Raw genomic sequence first — 16,674 nt, forward strand, 5'->3', positions numbered from 1 at the left:
CAGCCTGGTGGAAGTGGGAATGATGATAACATTTTGTGGTTCTATTCTGCCCGTGAGATGAGGAGTAACTTTGACTGAAGGTAACCATTATCCCTTGTTCACATATAATAAATACATCAAAGTGAGAAAGTGGCTGCACCCCACACCATCTATGATGACAGCAATGGATAATTTGACTACAGTCTCACCTCTCCTCCCGTCAGAAGTATAAATTTGGCTTTTGAACTCCTCCATAGCAAAGGATGAGAATATGACCCTGTTTTGCAGACAAATTGATGGGCTTGCTCCTCTCTCCTCCACAAAGCAGGGACACCTCTTTGTTAAGATTTCTGCCTTTGACTACATCAGATGCTTGCAACATCTTGCAAAACAGTGCTAATCCAATCATAGTTCTGCTAGATAACCATGCTTTAACCAATAAGAGTTGGAATACTAATTAATGAACAAAACGTATAACTTTAAACCAATGGACATTGATTGCTTTGTTTGTCAAAATGTATAAATAGCATAAAGTTATAATGATCATTAATGCTTGATTTATGGAAACTTCCACCAAGCACCCTGTGCAGAATAAACAGTGTTTCTTTCCTAAACTAGACTCTGTGTCTGTGCTTAGAAAGCCCCAAATGGGCAACAATACCCGAGTGGAACTAAGCTTAATGAAATAATAATTGTTTATTTTTTTTTCCATATGAACTCAATTAATTGTTGGCTAGCTCAGGATTTTAACGCTAATGCTGTAAGTGAATTTATCAATGGCAATCTGAATCTGTATTGGTTTTGCGTCAATAAACTGTACTACCTGTGAATCTGAAATAGTGAAAGTTCTTACTGAACATGACGAGATGCATAGTGTCAATTTCGTTATAATCAGAAATTAAGCCCAGCTGCACCAAGCCCCTTTGATCTCTGAGGACTGGCTGAAACACAAGGGGGTTTATTTTCTGCCAAATTTCTATGCTCTTAACACAAGACAGGCTAAGAACAGATCATTTTGAGATGGAAACAGTAGAAAGAGCAAGCAAGGAGTGTAGCTGCTGGGAGATTTAACAGTCAGTTCAAGAGGAAATTGAAATGTTTGGTCTAATTAGATTGGTCTAAACTATCACTCATACAGCCTTGATGCTTTTGAAGGGAAAAATTGGAGAGCCATATATCCAATACCATTTACAATATTTTCAAATTCTGTAATGGTGTTTCATGGAGATTATAGTTCAGGTGCAGATGGATATCTTTGGGGTTTTTTTGGGGGGGTCTGTGGTGCTTGTACTGTGATGGTGCAATTTTACCCATTAGTTCTATGGGGAAAAAAGCAGATGGTGGATCATGGTCAAAGCAACCCTATTTAAGAAGCGAGAGGAGCGGCAGAGTACAAAGAAGAGATACTACATCTACCAAACTGCTGCAGATCAGGTTTTTTTTTATTATTATTTAGTTTTGTACTGAAAAGCATGATATTTCCAGGTGAAGAGATCAGCTATGCCTATGCCTGCAAAATGGGATGCTAACATTTTGTGTACTCTTCATCACCTTTCTCTTATGTGTCTGGTATTTCTTGTTCCTCAGAAGATGGTAATGTATATACAATTACTGCTGAAATGAAAGAAAACATTCAGTTATACGACTCTTCTCGAGGCAGAGTTGTGTCTCATTAGTGAAATGTGTTGCCATACTGAGGTGAGTAAATAGTATTAACCCTAATTTGAAGGTGGGGAGAGTGAAGCAAATGTTAAGAGCAGAAAGTGCAACTTCAGAGCTTCGTAGTGAGTCAGCAGTAGAGCAATAAAGAATACATGTATTTTCTTTCTCTGGTAACTTCCTGTCACTGCTGCCTCTATTTTCAACACTAAACATGGCACTTTTTCATAGTAAGGAAAAGAGAGGGAAATGTAAAGTCTCTTCTTAAAAGTGGGGGGGGGTGGGGTTCAGGTTTTTTTTCTGTTGTTCTTAGCAATGTACCATGACCTGGCAAATCAGTTCAAAAAGGAAAGTGGGGAAAAGAAAAATATCAGTAAGTATACCTTATTAAACACTTGGGTCAGGTTATCTACCTGTCAGCAAAAGAGGAAAACATGCATTTGGCACATTGTGCTGAGCATGCTTTCTATTTTATCCCAGTGCACACCTCAGCTGTAGCCAGCATTTAATAAGCATTATATTCTATGCCCTTTAAAAAAATGATTGAATTATTGCTCTTTTTATGGTTCCATAAAAAGCCTTTATTAATCTGGGGGAAGCATCTTCATCTTGCCTGCCTGGCCAATCCTCAGTGAGTGATTAAATTATTCATGCAGATTCCAGTTGTCTTTGTTTACTGTGTCCAGATCATGATGTCTTTAGTTCAGGAAAATCGAAGCCAAGTAAGTACATATATCTGCTGGTTTCTAGGTGTGGGTGGTCTGCAGTGGGGATGGCAATGCAGTGTAAATCATTAAGGTCTTATGTTAAACAAAAATTAATACAGAAAATGTATGCATAGGGATTATTCATATGAAACTTTTGTCAATAACTACACTGTCAATAAACTACCACCACTGCTGGCCTGAAGGACACTGAGCAAAGGGAGAAAGTCAGACTAGTTTGCTTCAAGAAAAAATATCCAGAGCTTTTTGTTTCACTGCTGAGGCTGAAACTGGGGAAGGTACCATGGAGCCCACTGAAGTCAGAGAGAAGAAGCTAACTGAGAACTGAGGCAGGACTTCGGATTTCTGTAGTTATGGATGGTAATGGTGAAATAATTCTATTAAATGTGCTGCAGTTTACTTAAGACCTTGTTCTTTCCTGCACAAGCAGACAAAATAGTTTGTATAATTTGCCAAAAGTAGAATGTACTTAATATTAGTCAGAAGAAAAGTAAACCTCTAGGTCAAAATAACTTCATCCCATGATGTCACCACAAGTAGCACTCAGTATCTACTTACACATGAGATCTAGACATACGTCTTTAAAACACCAGTGTTGTGTCAGTTTCCGAAGTCCATAAAAATACTACTTTAAGCTGCAGGATTCATTTTAGCATCCCTAACATATAGCTTTGATGAATTTATTGTAAATAGCTTATAAAAAAAATGAACATTTGACAAAAATTTTGAAGTCTTTGTGACTTCAAAAGTACCTGGGCAACAGGTTAATAAATTTCTTCATCTGAATTATGCAGCTTTCTGGACCTGAAATATTGTCCCTTTTATGTCCCTGAACAGGGTAAAAAACCACAAACCAGTGAAGATTAGTCTGTTTTGTTGAAAAAGGAAAAATCATTAAAAATAATTGAAAAAAATATTTTTAATACAAGCACACAGATTTTGAACTGGAAGCACTTGTGATTTTCTATAGCAGACACATGGCTTTTATTTATTTCTTTATTTGCTTTTCCATTCTTTTTTTTTTTTTTTAGTCTGAAGAGTGTCATTTAGAAAATGACGCATTTGAAAATAATTCAAAGAAACAGGGTACTCCTAAATGTAATCCTACTCTTCACCAGAGCATTTTAAAATACCTTCTGTTTCAGGAATTTTCTCCCTGTCTGTCATCCTTTGCAATGTTCTCACTGTTATTGTTGAAAACCAGTCCCTTCCCTTTCCCTGAAGAAAGGGAAGACATCTTTCTTCATTGTAAAACCCTTTTTTTCTTTTTCATGTCAGTTGTCCTTTCATTCTGCCAAGAGGCATACTCTCAATTGACATGCTGTGTTTTAAGTAGCCAAATGTTGGGATTATTCTAGAATTTTTATAGTCTAGAGTTATGCCAGACACTAATTTTAATAACAGGGTCCCACCACACTGGTGCTGTGATACTCCATACCCTGAAGAACATATGGTTAAAGTCTGATTTGCTGTAGGATTTCTTCATTTGCTTCTCCGTCAAAACTCCAAAGACTTATAAAAAGGCAAGATGGAAGGCAAGCTATGGTGAAACTGGTCCCTAGTATATTCACTAACCTTTAACTTAAACAGGACACCAAAGAAATTAAGAGTTCCATCTTGGGCCATGGGGAAGGGAGAACATTTCATGAACATTCATTGCTTAGACAAACAGCAAAGAAAGCAAGCATCTGGGAAAGGCACATTGACAAAGAGCAAAGGACATAACCCGCTTCAAATCTACGCATGGCAAATCAATTTAATGTCTTTCATTACTGCTTGAAAAAGGAAACTTACATGTGAACAATAAACTTTAATCTGGTTGACAACAGTTTAAAAAATGCACTGAAAGCAAGTTTCAGCCGTATGACATACTTTATGACACTTATTAAAAAGACATACTTGTAAGCCAATTAACCTGCCCAATGGCACATTTTAACTTGTTTTCTGTTAGGAAAGGCAGCAAAAGGGCAAAGTTTTTCATTTGGGAAGGTCTTAAGTTGATTTCTTTTTCCTCTTTAAGTGAAGGACATTGCTGGTGTCATCGTCCCTAACCAGTCCAATTTGAAATATATATTATTGGTGTCCGCCAACCCATATTGTCACAGGTAACAGCTGCTTATTCACTAAAACTTTATAGTCACTGCAGTTTGCTATGGTAATTCATTAATTACAGTAATAATGACACCACAGGATGAGGCAGTTAACAAGACACATCTATCTGGATATAACAGAGAGCATCAGTTGCACCCAACATAGATAAGGTCACAAAAGCATTTTTGCTGAACTCCTCTCATCCCAGAACTCTTTCTTTGAGTGTTTCTTGTTCCCATATCTGTTCCCATCCCTTTCCCTCTCCTAAAGTTTGTGGAATTAAAGTATAAACATGTACTTAAAACCACACACACACACACTATTGTATGTATACATTTATTTTATATCTATGAGTTCTATGTATAAATACATAATGTGTATATATTAAATACATGCATACACTGCATATATTATAAATATGCTCCATGAATATGTGCAAGTATGTGCATACAGATACATTTATAATGATAAATAAGGACATAAGCACACATAAACATTTTATATAGATTTAAAATAATCCTTGCTATAGGATTTCTGGTAGTTTAGCTTTACGGTAACATGTGTTGGAAAGACAGAAAAGGAAGTGAGGAGAGAAGTAAGATCTTCTGCCTTCACAAAAGTGTATTAAATTACTTGGCTTATGGATATAGGGAGCTAAGACCTCAGATCGGGTTTATCTAAGCTCCAATTGGTTCTGTAGATCAATGTAAATGTACACAAGACGGGATTATTTGCCTATAGCATTGTGGTTTCAATAGAACAGATACAAAAACATGCTGTATAAATGGTATATCTAATTGCATTCCAATTAATTTATTTTTTAATTATTAGTTCAACCTGGATTCAGAGGCACACTTTAACTCTGAGTTCTGACTATATTGATTGATTTTAAGCCACCTTCCTACTTTTCCTACTATTAAAATTATAAAGTCAAGACAGAAACTGGTTGATCTGGTTGGATTTTGACAGCTAAGAACAGTGAATCTTTGTTCAGTTGTGTCTCATGTTTGTGTCAGACTTAGCTTATCAGCAGTTTCAAGTTTAGTGATTCTGAATGTGTTAGTTCATTGAAGTTTGCCAGAATCACTTTGCTCTGCAAGTTAGAGTTCTTGCAAGTTTTGAAAATGTCTTAATTTGGGCAGTATTCAAAGGACATTTTTTTTCTTACGAGATGTTTGATATTTTTACATCCTGTCTTTGCCTAGAGTTGGAAGTCAAGAGAGGAACTGTAGCAGCAGTGGCATTTTAATTTCTGTAATATAAGAGGACAACTAGGCAGTTTAGGAGCATGGATATGCACATATTTAAGCTGTGCACTGAGTTATCTCTGAATGATTATTATTTTTGTTTCAGGGTTTTGTTTATTTGCTTTAATTGCATCTGAAGTTCTTACAGTAATTGAAATTTGTACAAATGTTTAGAACACTTCTTGTTTCGAATGACAATGGCATGTTGCATAATCTTATATGTTAACATTCTTCTTTAGACCTCAGAACACTTTAAAAATATGTCTGGTTTCATTATGTATGTCATTTCAGATATACAAGCCGCATCTATCCTTACTGCTCAAGAGTGGAAATGAACTGGGCTTGAAGAAACATTTGCGTTGTGGCCACATTATTTAACTGCTAGATCCTGACAAGTCCTGCTGCTTGCTAGAGCAAATGGTGTGGTATGTGCACGAGTGTAATATCACTCTGTGCTTAGTTCAGCTGTAACTCTGTATATCATCTACCTCAGGAGCGAGGAGGCAGTCTGATGGGAAAGTCATCAGGGAAACATCAAGTAGAGACCTTCTTTAATAAAAATTGATGTTACCTACCAGACAGGCTATTTAGACAGCTAAGCCAGAGTCAGTACTGCCTTCTAGAGGAGGGAAGATCAGTAAAGTCATATTCTGGGACTACCCTGTGTTCTTCTGGAACATCAATTCCCTGATTATGGGGGGTGGCCATAAAGAACAATTGACAGGTGATAGATTACTGCATATTTATTTAAATAATCTTTTAAAATAAATATTAAATATTTATTTATATATTCATATATAATACATATTTTATATATAATATATTAAATTAAATAGTAAATAATATTTAAATAATATTTAAAAAATCCTGTGAGAATTATAATGCTTTCTGAGCTTGTCTTTCTTGGAACAACTTATTGTTAAATGTACATTTTTATTGTCTGTAATTACATACACATGTGTACATGTTTATGAATACATATGCAGAAAAAAAGCGTGAACATTCTATAAGAACAAAGAAAGGTCTCCGAGTGCTCCATGACAGAGTTCTTTCAAATATCAAGCAAGTGAAAAAGAAAGGAGGTAGGTAGTCAGTGAGTAGGTAGCTTATGGTGGAGAAATGTGGGGAAAAAAAGAAAAAAAATCCCACCTTTTAAAATGCACACAACACAAGACTCAAAAGGGCCTACAAGCTCAAATGCTCTCAAGAGGGTTTGGGAATGAAAAGTGCTTTCAATAACTGCTTTTTATCTTCAGGTTTTTACTTCATCTCACTTTCCCCAAGGGTAAAAGTTGACCCCAAGCAGGTCATGGAATCTGATTTATTGTACCGTGTTTAAATCAGCAAAGTCAGTTTCTAAAAGCTGTGCTGGAAGTCTCTGGTAATCTAACTTGAACGTACCTTACTTCCTCTCTCTCTTTCTCTCCCTCTTCTTGTTTGTTTAGACTGAGAAAGATTCTGGTATCAGAAAGCCAAGAACATAAAAGATATCATAATTATGGAAGCTGGCTCCCAGTATAGGATCTAATTTTCTAAGTACATATGGTGTGAATGTGAACCAAGTTTTGATTTTCCTTTCTTTTACTTTTCTTTTTTTTTTCTTTTTTTTTTTTTTCTGAATGAGATTTAGAGTAATCAGATTATATATAGAACTGGCATCTAAATCTAAATTTTAATATTTTTCCCTGATATTTCAAAGTATTAAAATATCTGAGAAAAATCTAGATGATGTCACAACTAACCAAGAAAAAATCAAGACAACAAGAATGCATTAAACTGATTGACGCTAAAGTGTGAAAAGAAATGACAGCTTTTAGTACCTGACCACAAAGGAAATGGTATTAACAGTAACAGTGTTGTGGACTGAAAGACAAACAACTTTGCATCAGTATTCCTCAGTTCCACATTGCTGATGGGAACAGAAAACTAACAATGACCAGCAGATTGAGGGAGGGGATTCTTCTTCTCTTCTCCACTCTGGTGAGACCCCCCCTGCAGTCCTGCATCCAGCTCTGGAACAACAACATAAGAAGGACATGGAACTGTTGGAGTGAGTCCACAGGAAGGCCATAAAGATGCTGCATAGCACCTCTGCTATGAAGACAGGCTGAGAGAGTTGTGCTTGTTCAGCTTGGAGAAGGGAAGGCTCAGGGGAGAACTTATAACAGTCTTCCATTACCATTAAAGGAGACCTTTCACGCTTTAACCTGACAGAGCGGAGATTGAGATGAGACATTAGGAAGAAGTTCTTCCCTGTGAAGGTGGTGAGGTGCTGGCACAGGCTGCCTAGAGAAGCTGTGGCTGCCCCATCCCTGGCAGTGTTCAAGGCCAGGCTGGATGGGGCTTTAAGCAACCTGTTTAAGCAACCTTCTAGTGGAAGGTGTTCCTGCCCATGGCATGGGGTTGGAACTGGATGATATTGGAGTTTAAGCATCCCGTGAGGGCATGCTTCAGTTAAATAATTTGCCTTGGATAAATCTGTTTAAAATTCCAGCATAGCTCCTGAAGACAACAGATATTGTACCATAATCCAAACGGGGATTTGGAACTTGTAAACCAAGATATTGCTCTAAAACATGCATTTGGGGTGGTGACAATGATTTGGTTTGAAAAACCTGTTCAGTTTATGCCATCTGACATTTGCATCATTGCTCTAAGCACTTGAAATATTTGCAACATAAACCCCAGGAATGATCCTGCCATATTTCCATATGACACAGGAGTTTATCAGGATCCTTCTTCATGTCTGTATCCAAATAATCAACACAGGAAATGATACGTATCTGGAAATGAACAAGAACCCTTTGGGGTAAAGGTAATAACATAACACAAGTGACTATCATTTCTTTATTGCAGCAATAGATTAAAAACAAAAACCAGTCTCAAGTGCTAGAAAACTTATAGATATAGAAGAGCCAAAATAGTGTGGTATTGTGATTATTCTCCTGCTAAATCGTGCTAATAGATCTTTAGTTACATACTAATATATCATGGTAAAAATGACGCAGGTAAAACAGCTATTTTAAATTAAACATGAATATATATGTGAATGTATTACTCACTATGACAGAAGGTATCTACTTTCTAAACCTTTTTGAAAATAACACTTTTTGTTAAAAAAAGCTTGCTAAGATTGTGCTTCATTGTGTTTGTGTGGTTTTTTAGAAAGGTGTAGGTATTTAAAATTCTCTGACTTTAACGTCAAAAGGCACACTTCCAACAACATCATCTGTTCCCTTGTAAGCTATGGGCTAAAGAAAATTTTATATTATAGCTTTTGGAAGGACATTAAATTAATTGAAAAAAAAAAATACACTCTAGCATGCTGATAAACCAGACATTTGAACAGTCATCCTTAACTCACTTTCTGTCCTACTATCCAGGTTTCCATCCTAACTTTAACACTTCAGCTTCCAACAATCGTGGCTATCTTTTTTTTCTTCTAACTCTTTCTCTTAGAGACTGCAGTCCAGTCAACTCTTTTTCTTAGGTAAATTAAATAGACTGAACCTCTCTAGTTTCTCTTTATAAAGACTGTTCTAAAAACCTCTGAACATGTGGTAGCCATAAAATCATATAAAAACTTTGATCCCAGCGGAATAATATAATTTTCTAGTTCTATATCATGCATCAATAAGTTTCTTGTCTTTTATCTAGTTGATCTTATGTTTACAGCACCCTACATTACACAAAAAAAAAAAATGGCCAGAAAAGTCTGTGGCACTGAATTAAACCCACCAAGGAACACTACCTCTTCCTTAACAAGTTTATTCCAAAATTTGTTTATCTAGGCCTGTTAAAAATGTGAGCCTGACTTCTCAGCTGAATTTTTTGACTTCAGTGTTCAGTCACTGACTTCGTTCCCTTTCTCTGTTCAATGAAATAAACTTCCAAATGTCCATATTTTCTCCTCTTTACATTTAGATTTTCTATTTTAAGACATTTCTTCCAGTCCTTGTATCTTTCGGTGATTTTTTGTGAATCTTCTCTACACTTAAGACTAAATGCAGAATGTGAGTGCTACAGTTCTGTACGATATTGCACAGCTGCTCCTCCAAATATAATGCCTGCATTTTTTACCTTCTGGTAAAAGTAGCCTTGTCCCTTTGTAGGGAAATACTGCATGGGAGTACTGAGTGGTCTTTCTTTGCAAGTTATTTTTGTGACTGCCCTGATACCACTGCCCCCTTCAGATTCTGCTTTTACTACTCTGTACCTGTGGCTTGAATGTGCGTTTCTGCAAAATTTGAGAGCTTTCTCTTCTTTAAGCTGAATTGAGATGAATTTTGTTTAAATAAGCTCAGTTTATCTTCTTTTATTTGTTAACCAGTTGTCACTTTGTTTAGCAAATGTGTTGTTGTTATCCCATGTTCCTATTTTTTTCAATGGAATCTAAATTGGTGCCCTTTCCAGATAGATTATGAAGAAGAATTTAGAGATTTATTAATACTTACCACATTGGTGTGCCTTAATAAACATACAGGTTGGTTTTTGGGGTTTTTTTTGTTTTTTTAGTTTCTTTTTAAGCCGTAGAGGAGTGAGGATTAAGAAAAAAAGCAATTAGGATGTTGTCTGTGTCTTAGAAAGAATATAAATATCTTATGTCATACATAGTATAAATAGTATTATCAATAAGTGGGAAAACAGAAGACGTCATTAAAAGCAGAAGGCGCTGAAATAAATAAGAATGGAATTGCCTTCAAAATCAGGATTATAGAACATAATACACTAGTCCCCAATGTAACTTTAACATGTGGGTCAGGGAACTGACTAAAGCATTGATTGCTCTCATTTCATCTGCGCGCAGAAAGAGAAGATCTGATAGATAATCTGGTTTATTCATCCCATTCTTCTATTTAGAATCTACTATCTGCAATCATCCTTGTAATAAATACCTCTATAACAGGTGCCTTTTGTTGGAAAGGCACCACTGAGTGAGCAACAGGTAGCATGAAGCTCCCTACCTTGTTTAAAAGCCCATTGTAAACAACGTTGCTCTATGACATTTTGTTACTATAGGCTATGATACTGACAGCAAATATTTTTCAATAAGTTTTTATAGAAATTATTATTCTGGTTGTGTTAGTTGACACTTTTAAGCAGTGCATTATAAAATCATATTCACAAGCAAGCCCCACAGACACCATTAAGTAAGAAATCTTAGAATGCTATCTAGGGCACTGCCATGAAAAGCTGAATGTCATCTCCGTTCAAGAAAGCAACAAGAGAGCTCTGAACTGATAATGAACTGGTAATACCCAACTGTTAAGACCAAATCCAAAGCCCAGAAAAATCTCCAAATCTATGGAGAAGCCTCATGGATTTCATGGGGCTGTGGATTGGACATTTAGGCACGTTCAGCAAAGCACTTACACATATGCAGATGGTCCTCATTGTCCAAATCATTTAAGGACAGGCTGAACTTTCAGTAAGTGCTTACAGCTCCATTGAAGTCAATTTAAGCATATTTTAAAGTGGTTTGTTGAACTGGGAGGAAATGATGAATCTGGGCCTCAGTGAATTTTATGGAAATGCATGATGTACTTAAATTTAACGTATTTATGTAGTAAACTCTCAAATTTCTCCACTGAGCCCAATTGAAAAATGAATAATACATAACCTCTGGCCCTGTGCTTCTTTTGAGCTACAGAGGCCAAGCAGCCCAGAAGCTAAATGGTTACCTATTTCCGTGCCAGTCTTTTCCTCAAATCCCAGCAGGAAGTTTCTACTTAATGGAGAGACTAAACTTCTATATTCAGCTTTCTATTCATCCCCTGCCAACAGTATGGAAAACAGCAAATGGAGCTTCAGCCAGGGGGAAAAAAAAATTAATAAATTTGTTAATTTTATTTGCACCATTTCTGACTAGATCAAGTCATATGCCCTCAGATTATGACTGCCTTCATAGAAGTTGGACTCAGAAGTTGACAACTTCCATAAACTCTTTGTCAATGAGAATACCAGTTATGTATAAAATTTAGCGCTTAATACAGTTTTTATTTTATTGTCAAAGGGTTCAGTGTAGCTGAGATGATTTAAGCAGTCAGTGAGTTTCAAGAGAAAGTGCATAGAAAAATAAAGAACAATGCCTTGCTTTCTCTGTAGCTTTTAACTTTGCCAAGAAATGTATTTCTTCTGACGTCTGTTTTTGTAACAGAAACTGTTACCATTCTGTGAAGTTAGAAAAAAAAAAAAAAAAACTAACATAAACTTTTAAAAAGGCAGACTTCTTTTCTATTTTATTCAAATATGTATACAAGGAAAAAATAATCATGCAATATTTCTACTTGAATGAGATTTATAGGCTCCTTCTGACAACTACCTACACATTGAAATGTACGTAATTCTGTGAATGTACGTAATTCTGTGAGTAATCTCCAGAGCTTCAGGTTTGTTTCCAACTTTTTCATGTCTTATGCTGCTAAATTCTATAACTCTGCTTGCCAGACAACATTTAGTAAAAGAAACCAAGATGGATTTATCTATTCTGAAGTTATTCAAGGTTTCTGCTACTTATGTTAAAGCTTTGATATTGTAAACACTGATGTATCAGGATTACCTATGTAAGTCAAATAGGATGGCTCACAGAATGAAACAGTCTAGCCAAGTATTAGGCGTATAGCCATAGGCATAAATTGCTGCCTTGCTTTATGATATGCAATTGTACAGACTAGACAGAAAACTGCTGCTCCAGATATGCATTTGTAGGCACTTTCAGTCTTACTGTTTTCAGAGGCAGCAAAAATATCATGCTGAACACAGTGCAAATGATATCATAAAGTAATTGATATTATTAAAAGTGACATTCTTCTCATTGTGAAATTCAGCATTCCTGTAAGTTAGTAGCTCAAGGAAGTGAATGGCTGAAATAAGTGATACTGAAAGCAATATCTTTCTTAAGATCAGAAACTGGATGAGCAGGAAAACTTATATGGCTACATTGCAATTAAGGATTTTTTTGTTACTATTATTAACCATTCTTCGTAAAGTCTTTAAAATTAAACAAAAAACCAAACCAAAACAAACAAATAAACAAAAAAACCCCAACAACAACAAAAAAAACAGACTATGAAAGTGTGTCATTTTGTGAACTACTTCTTTCCTCAACCATGGTAGGAAGCCAGAAGAAAAGCGGATAGAAAAGAAGGTAGCTCTGGCAAAAGTTTTGCAGGCATGCTGCATGAGAAAGGATAATTTCAGAGACATTATAATTTTTGTCATTTTAATAGAATCGCTGGTCCCACATTAACCAGAAGTGACTCTCAGAGGTATTTGCCATAGTTACCTATCATCTGTATGTACTAGTATCTATCTAGGGGGTGGGAGATTTTCACTGAAGGCAAGTTTCAGGGCTGGCCTGCAGCTATATGATGGATTTTGCAAACATTTAGGCAGAGACCCTTGAGATTTATGCAAAATCTTGAATATAGACCTACTTTCAGGCTTTCTCCCACATGTGTAGACCTTTTACACACCAGGTTTGTTATGCTACATGAAATACAGCTGAATACTCATGTCCATTTAAGACTTGTCTGAGCAGATTATTGCATTGAAGCCTGTGACACACCATTTTGGTATTACACATGAAATACACTCACTGTAATCTCAATTAAAATATTAAAGTGGGAATCCTAATACCAGGTGATATTACCCCTGACAACTACCAAGCACCAGCTATTGTGTCATCTAACAAACAAAAATTTTGCTGCAGAAAAATAACATCTAGCAGATATCAAGCTATCCTGAAAGCAACAGTTGGAATGTATTTTACCTCTCAAGAGCTGTATAAATGCAAATAATGGTAATTCATCTCCAGGATTTTTATGTCTTTTAATCCTGGGTAGTAATGAAACAATTAAATATAAGCTATAAAATAATGATATTTTTGTGTATGTATTTCTATATGCGTATACATACATAAATGAGCACAGAGATATGTAGATGTAAATACATATCTGTAATTATAGTAAAGATACATTGCTTTTCATCTTTAGATTACAAAACGCTAAAGAATACGACAGGAGTAAGTCTTGCTGTTTTACACTGGTAGAAATAAAAGAAGAAAGATATGAAAAAAGTTACATAGCAAGTCACTAGCTAAACTTGGAAAAAAACTACTTGTTTCTCAGCTACAGGCTCCTTCTATCCACCTGGCATCACTGTTTCATCTAATTCAATACCAGCTATAGAGCAGATTAGACAAGCATGGTAAAATTTTCGTCAAGTGTTCACTCTACTGTCCTGATTGAAAAAAAGCAAGAGCAACAACAGCAACAAAAAACCCACAACCACATTGTAAAACAAAGACCAATATCAGCAAAAGACTAGAGCACTGGCCATAGGTCTCACAGCCATTTGTACCAGAGCCGCTCCCCTCCTCCTCACTCCCCAATAACTAACCGTCACTTCTGCACTTCCTCATATTCTTTGTATTGATCTTTCATCATATAATGGGTGCAAACACCAAGAGGAAGGCTTAACAACAAACATTAAAATGAATAAATAATTACAGCCACAAATCTTATTCAACCAACTGATTATTTGTTCAGTCACAATATTACAAGAAATTGGCTTTACATAATTTAAAAGGACGCTAGCAAGTAGGGATTTCTTTAATAACATTTTTCCTCTCTGTACTCTCTGAAAAGGTTTGTGGGGGTTGATCGTCTCTTCTTTAAAAGACTAAGAGGTCTTAACTTCCTAATCACTTTTCCAGCATCTTTGTGATATTCAGTAAATTTCTGAGGAGGTAAAAATGGTTTATCAGTAATCCGGAGTGAATTACCTTTCTCAAAGATCTACGAGGGCATCGACCCAGCGTGTACGTGTGCCTGATTTTCCTGTCCTGAACTTGAGACTCCTGCAGGTCTGAAGGACAAGAGCTCCTAAGGAGGCTGGTGAGAGCAGACAAAATGAACAGACTGAAGGAGAGGTCAGGTGAAGAGACCTTGGGTGAGGAGGAATCTTCTCATATGGAATGAGGTGAACTGATCCTCACCCCATCTTTCTGATGAGCAGTGTTGCTGTGGTATGCCACATGACAAGATAGTAGCAAGAGCAGTGCTTGGAATCCTATCTGCAAAGCCGAAGACCCTCCCGTCTCCTTTTGTGTAGGATAGAGCTCAAGCCTGTGTCCTGGCCTTTGCTTAGGCATATGCTTAATCTTGTCCCTGTTGTGAGGCTTTGGTGTAAGTGGCTCAATATTGGTACGAAGGCTCAATATTCCATGGCTGACTTGGAAATGCTGCTCAGAGTGTCATTTCAGAAAGTGAACATGAGAGAATGTCTGCCCTAGCGTGGGAATTATGTGCTATGGTGACACAACAGGTCCCCTGTACAAGCTTCATACATAATGTTTAATTCAGAAATTCACCTTAATACTATCGCCCTTATCACAGAGCCTACAAGCATCAGCATCATCAGGGGCACGAATGTTTGCTGTTGCCTCTATCTTGAATAATTTCTGACCTTAGTGCACACCATTAGCTATTTCAGAGCTGTCATGGGGTTGCCTGGCAGGAACGCCTATTTATGACAGTCCTAGACCCCTGAAATGAGAGGAATTAGGAACACTATCTTGTTTTGAGCCAAGATTTTGGAGGTGAGAGGTCAAGTGTGTCCACATGTTGAACAAGTAATGACCTGAAAAAGGCACGATTTACAGGATAATATGACTGCAGAAAGTTTTCTAACACCTCCCAGAAGCGCACTTTCCAGAAACCCACTGTACATAAACATAAAGGTCTGAAATCTGTCAATTAATATTAATGTGGTCATTTGCTGGTAAGTTGTAATAACATGATGCACATGGGACTTGCTACACTGACCTTTTTGGTGGAAGTGATTCATTAAATGGTCACTCATTTAGACAGCAGTAACTATTTGCACAGCTATTAACATTTTAGAACTTAACTAGGTATTTATTGCTTTCAGAAAAAAATTTTTTACCAAGGTTAGCTGAAGACCAGATTTTTCATTATTCTATAAAGGAAAGAATTTAAAAATCAGGAGCATCAGTTACAAAGGGGTGGGACATTTTGTATGAAATGTCTAAATTCAGATTAGTCTAAATGGCTGAGCTATTATCTGTGTGCTTTTGAGCCCATGGCTACAAATCATTATATTCACTGTCAAGGGCTGAAACAAAATGTTTCTTTCGTTCCTGGGCTGTTTTTCCCTCTTTCATTCTTATACCATTTAAAGAGTACAAAGAAAGCATGGAAAGTGGTGAGAGTTTTTAAATCACTAATAATACACCCCTAAACCAGGAACCATCAACTTCAATAGGTATCTTCTTCTGTCACCAGGTATACCAACTTCTGCTGATCTGGATTTAAATTTACAATTTAAATTTACAAAACTATTCTGATATACTTCAGATACAGAAATTCCTATAAGAACACACTGATTTTAACAAAATTCTAACACAAAGGAATTTTCCTGTATGTCCTGATGGGTGCCAGGTACCTTTCTTTCAGTTTGCCTTCAAAGTTTCTCAGTAGTGTCTCAGAGAGCTGACAGAAACTCAGAGCTAGCAGATACCCACCCTCATTTTTAGTTCTTTCTCTACTCCCCTGGCTTTCTTTCCAAGAATCAGTGCACTGGGGTTAACTCCTATCTTTTCTCATTTTAAGAGATGTGGGAATTCCTCTGCCATAGACTGGTGGGATGGTCTTTCTATTTTGTGAAAAAATTTGCAATTTGAGTGAAATAAAGAAAATATTTTGGTCTTAAAATGTGTTGGAGAGTCCCTTGTGAATGCAGCAACATTTCAGTCTGGCCACTGATCAAGTCGAATTATGTACATGGATGTGGGGCAATAGCATCCTAGTTTCTGCTTTATTTAATGAATTTTTGTTCCCTATTTGTAGATATGTAGTCACAGGTCAGCCACAAAGTGCAGTGGCCCTCTGAGCCTTGCATGGCACAAACTTATGTGTGTGCTTGTTTTCTTTTGTTTTAAGTTTCAATTG

Source organism: Strigops habroptila, chromosome Z, assembly GCF_004027225.2.
Source record: "Strigops habroptila isolate Jane chromosome Z, bStrHab1.2.pri, whole genome shotgun sequence".
NCBI classification, from domain to species: Eukaryota; Metazoa; Chordata; class Aves; order Psittaciformes; family Psittacidae; genus Strigops; species Strigops habroptila.